Consider the following 5,383-nt stretch of genomic DNA (forward strand, 5'->3'; position numbering starts at 1 on the left):
TTTTTGCTCATTGAAATTAAAGAGCTATAGCACATTGCTACAGTGACATAGCATCATGTGTAGACCTGCCCAGTATGCATGCATGTCTACATGTGCACACGATTACTGTTCAGTAAAAACACTTAATCACAATTAAATTTGCTACCTGCAAGTGCAGATAGCAAATTTAAGTGGAATTAGTTACTGTGCAGTTTTGCAGGTATAGACGTGACCTGGGAACAAGTTTGCTCCCTGGTCAGTCCTACCACTAAAGGGCCAGCCTGAAGCTAGCCCCAGGAAACCAGGTTGGAAGCCTCTTCTGCCTCAGGGCTGTACTGCCTTTATGGCAGTCCCTGCCTGAGACTTTGAAAGTCTGCAGGAAGTTTGAGCCCTTGGGTACACATGCAGAGAGCCTGAGGGCACTCAAGGCTCTATGCCCCCTGGGTGTGGTGCAGCTTAGCTGTGCCAGCCTTCCTGGCAGTGCACTGCTATGTGACTGCCAGGGCTGCACCATCAAGGCCTATGGGATTCTGCAGACCATTACAACTGCTGGCCACGCCTGCCAGCCCTCAAGCCCAGCTTCAGGCAGCTTTTGGCCATCAGGCCCAATTCCACTTGTCCACAGCACACCCCCAGCAGCCTGCCCAGAGCTATGAGGCACTGTCAGGCTGGATGTGGAAGTCCAGGCATGACTGGTTGGCATACCAGTGCTGTATAAAGGTCAAGGCTTTGTGGGCACAAGGTCAAGGCTTTGTGACTGACCATAGTTTCTGGTCTGGCAGTTCCCTTATGTCTATGCCCTTTATGAAGCAACTGGACTCCATCCTTGCATCCCAGGACCCAGTGCAAAACTTTATTGAGAAGCCTGTGTCCCCATGGCTAGGTGGGCATGGGCCTCTTACACACTGAGGAATGCACTGATGCTGGTAGTGCTGTCCTCCTCAATTGTGGGGGCCAGGGATGTGTTGCACAGCCACAGATAGCTCTCCAGGAGGCAGTGGAGGTTGCAGGGCAACCTGGGCTTGCCCCCTGCACCATCAAAGCTCAGGGTCCTGTGTCAGATGTGTAGGTACACCTGGGGCACCATGGCAATCAGCAGTAGCAGGGCATAGTGGGTCAGGCACTTCTCAGTCCACACAAATAGTTCCTTGCACACTGTCCAGAATGCATGCAGCAGGAGCAGAACTGGTATGGGGTTGGCTGTGGGGCACCTCCATGGAGAGGCCTCTGTGGGGGTGGATCCAGCTTCTTGTCCCAGGCATTTGGGAGCCCTGAACCCTCCCAAGCCTGGGTATCATCATAAATTTGGCAGCAGCACAGGAGAGTGGCTGACCTGCAGGCAGGGTTAGGGGGAGCAGGGTCTGGAGTGTGGCAGAAATGCCACTGTCTGTGTCTCTCCCCAGGAATCTGTCCCCTGCCAGCTTGACATACAGGGGTTGAATTCCTAAGGGAGGGGGATTTTCCTCCCTGCCTATGTGACAAAAGCCTGGTGCCTAAGGTGTAGTCCCTCTGTTCACCTGAGTGGGGGGAGGGAAAAGCCCCTGCTCATCTGCCCAGTTAACCAAAGATGTTTTTTAAATTGTTTGGCTATAGTTGCCAACACTGCTGGCTTCTATTGGACTGGGCTGCTGTGGTCAGAAAGGCTATATAAGGAACTGGTCCAAGAAGAAGAGGAGGAGAAGCCATTTTACCAGCCTGGCACAAGCATCAGGATACAGGGAGAGAGTCTGATCCATCTGAAACACTCTCTCTCTGGAAATCTCTGAGCCAGATCTCTACCATCTCTGAATGATACTTGCAAGTGGTTCTAGAGAGCTAGTCAGCTCACAGTGATGTATTTGCATATCAAATGGCTACCTCAACCAGATTGTTTTGCTCAATGGTAATCCCTTGATAGTGCTCCACCTCTTACCATATTCTACCTCATCTTGTCAGGAGCAATAAAGTTCTCCTTTGTGACTGTTGTAGGAGACTTATTGAGGAGTGGATTTAATTAGGCATAGGAGGTCCCTTGGGTCTGCAGACTAAGGGAGACTATTTTTGGCCCCCGACTTGGGGAGGTACCCCAAGTTCTTGTATTGGGTGGAGTATGCATAGGACTATTAGGCCTGTGTTTCCCCAAGGACACATGACCTAGACAGTCCCTTCTTGGGGTGGTGGCAATCGCACGTTACCCCCGGACTCTGCAGTGCGGCTTGAAAGCGGGTCTGCCCAGGCTTAGGCACCCCTGGAGAGATGCAGGGAGTCCAGAAGGTTGGATGGGCATATTAAGGTGGGAAACTCAATGCAGGAGCTCCCCCTACTGGCCCACCACATGGAGCCACAACAGCAGGAGCTGCCAGGAACCTGACCTAGCCTGCCCTGGACTGGGAATGGGGCAGGGGAGGCAAGCTGCCTGTGGCCAGCACACAGGGGCCCATTGGCCTCAGGGGAGTGAGCAGGGATGGGGGGTTCAGCCAGCAGCTCCCTGGGCCTGCACCTGCCCTGTCAAGTTACCATGGTACCTGGTACCATGCACTCATGCATGCCCAACTCCTAATCTGAGGCCGGGAAGCACACAGCCTCTGGTGCAGCCAGGATGTGGCCACAAGGATGCTGCCACATATAGGTGGGGCCCTGTGGATGTGCTGGCTTCTTGAGAGGTGGACACAGGACTTCACTTTCCTCCTCCAGTGGCTGGAGGTAGCACTGGAGGACTTGTGGGCCTGGAGGGTGGAGGATATCAGTCATGAGGACATGTGCAACTGGGCATACTAGGAATTCCTGGCCCTGGAGCACAAGTGGCTCGACCTGCCATGGGAGCAAAATGCCATTGTGGCCTGGGCAGTGCAGGCCATGGATGGTGACTTCTGAGTGCTGAACATCATTCTGGTCCCAGCAGTTGCATTTATGCTACCTGCTGCCTGACCTCTCACCCTGTCCCCTGGCAGCCACCTGCTGCCTAAAAGCAGACTCCCATCTAGGCTGAGGAGGAAGTCCTGCGCTGCCTCTAGGAGCCAGGAGCCCCTCCTCTGGACTTCACTTCAAGTCTGGCACCACCTAGGCCCCCTGACTGTGCCCAGGTCCGTGAGTATGGGTCCAGAGCTACCTGAAGTGGGGCCAGGACTGCATGCTGGCACAGGCCACTGTCTCCCTGAGGGGGAGCTGCTCATGCCGGGTGACCAACAGCTTCTGTCATCCCTGGGAAAGCCACCCTCCTGATGCACTTGCCACAGTGTCCACACCTGTAGGGGAACAGCCAGAAGCCATGATGCTGGCTGCCTGCTCCCAGGCTCTGCCCACTATGTGCCCCAACCCCATGCCCCATCATGGCAGGATGGTTCACAAAGGATGATGTATGTAGTTTTTATGGGGAAGAAGATTTATTTATTGCTGGTGGGTGGGTTGGGTCACGGGGAGGCTCTGTTTATTGAGGGGGGAGGGGGACTTTTTCATTGGGGAAGGAGCAGGGAAGGGTACTCTGGTTGCTGTGATGAAAATAAAAACTTGTCCTTGTGATACAAGTCTGCAGTGAGCATGGTGCTGGACGGTGGTCAGGGGGGAGGGTGGTCCATTGGCGGTGGTGCAGTTCAGCTCAAGCAGGGAGTGCCCTGAATCCTGCTGGTGGGAGCGCAGCTCTCCTGGGGTCTCAACAGTGGGGAAGGGGCTGCTGCCACTGCTGCTACAGGTGGTGCTTCTACTGACAGGCATCCTCTGTGTGCCATGCCTCCTCTGCCAAGGCCTCACAGATGAGCTCTCCTGGGACTCACAGAAGCTATGCAGCATGCAGGCTGTGATGTTGACCCAGGAGAGGTTGTCCTCGGTGACATAAAGGTGGGCAGTGAGGGTGCGCCAATGTCCCATGAGACAACAAATGGTGCACTCCACCAGGGCACAGATCCAGCCCAAACAGTGGTTCAAATGGGCCTGGAGAAGATCCAGATGCCTGGTGTAGGAGCACATGAGACACAGCAGCAGTGGGTCGGCAGGGTCGCCGATGAGGAGAGAACGGTTGGCCATTGTGCCCATCTGCAGGTCTGGCACTTCCAGCATGAAGCACCTGCTTTCCACTAGGGAATCTCGGGGCATGGAACCCCACCACCACTGTCTGGGAGTTCTTCATAACTTGTGGAAGCCAAAACCCAGGGTCAAAAGAGAAGACTGGCACCCAGCTGGGTGCTGGGTTTGAAGGAGGGGCCAAGATGTTTGTGAACAGTAGCCACCACAGCTGGGGAAAGACAAGCAAGCAGGAAAAAGCCTGCATTGACTGGAAATTGAACCCATGGGGGAGTCAGGGCCCTGACAGCTTGGAACTAGTGGTGCAATGGATAATGCGCCTGATGAGTGCCCAGGAGAGTGCAGCTTCTATGCCTGCCAGGCTTCTTCCAGGCAAGGTCCCAGGAGGATGCGCTCCTTGCTGGGCGGGGGTCTGACCTTTCACCCGCTCTCCCCATGTTTTGCCCAGACTCTCTACTCTCAGCCCTTGCTTTGGCCAAAGCTGTCAGACATTCTGAAATGATGGGCAGCCAAAGGCAGTCCAGGGAGTGGTGGCTGTCCCTGCAGGGAAACGGGCTCTCGGGCTTTGTGTGGGGTGGCACACTTTCTGCAGTCCCAAAGAGAAAGGATCGTGCTCTTCAGCTGCCCAGAGACAGGTTGACTGGGGGGAAGGAAGAGCTAAGGCCTGCTGCCAAAGCCCAGGCTGGAAGCGGCCACCTCAGAAGATGCAGGCCAGCCCTCTGCAATGGAAGGTGCTATCGCCTGTCTTTGCTCAGTCCTTTGGCCCAGCTACCAAGGCTGGCTTGAAAAGAGGGTGTGGGAAGTCTCCAGGGGAAGGTGAGGTCCAAGGCCTGGCGGAGGCCACCCACAACTTGTGGAAGGCGAAGCTCCAGGGTCACAAGAGAAGCCTGGCACCCAGCTGGGTGCTGTGCTTTGAAGCAGGGGGCTAGATGTCTCTGAATGGCTGCCACCACAGCTGGGGCGGGGCAAGGCAAGTAAGCAGGAAAATGCCTGCATTGGCTGGGAATTGAACCCAGGTCTCCCGCATGGCAAGCGAGAATTCTCCCACTGAACCACCAATGCATCACAGCAGGGGTGGTGCCCCTCTGCCCTGTCCCTGGCCTGCTAACCCAGGCATGCCCCTGCTCCTACCCCACATACTGCCCTGCCTGCTCTCAGCACTCTGAGGCCCTTGCTGTCAAAGGTCCGGTCCCTGTGCCTGCCCGCTCCCACCTGCCCAGGCGCACGGTCGGAGGCTGATGTGTCAGCTCTTGCCTTCTGTAGTGTGCCCCTTATCCTGTTTGCCAGCCACAACATCAGATCCTGGGCTGCTGCAAAGCGTGCAGAAAGAGCTTTGTTTTGATGTCCCGCTGCTCGCAGGTAGCAGACTTTGGCCCGGTGCAAAGGCTTCATGGATTTGCCTGTCCCA

General features: G+C 55.6%; 1 non-coding gene across 1 annotated transcript; it reads right to left on the reverse strand.

Annotated features, from left to right (window-relative positions):
- Positions 1-4,966: 4,966 nt before the first annotated feature.
- TRNAG-GCC lies at positions 4,967-5,037 on the reverse strand. The gene has a single exon. It is a non-coding gene; the product is annotated as a tRNA-Gly (tRNA).
- Positions 5,038-5,383: the final 346 nt, after the last annotated feature.

Source organism: Crocodylus porosus, unplaced genomic scaffold (genome assembly GCF_001723895.1).
Source record: "Crocodylus porosus isolate Cpor-Errol unplaced genomic scaffold, CroPor_comp1, whole genome shotgun sequence".
Classification (NCBI taxonomy): domain Eukaryota; kingdom Metazoa; phylum Chordata; order Crocodylia; family Crocodylidae; genus Crocodylus; species Crocodylus porosus.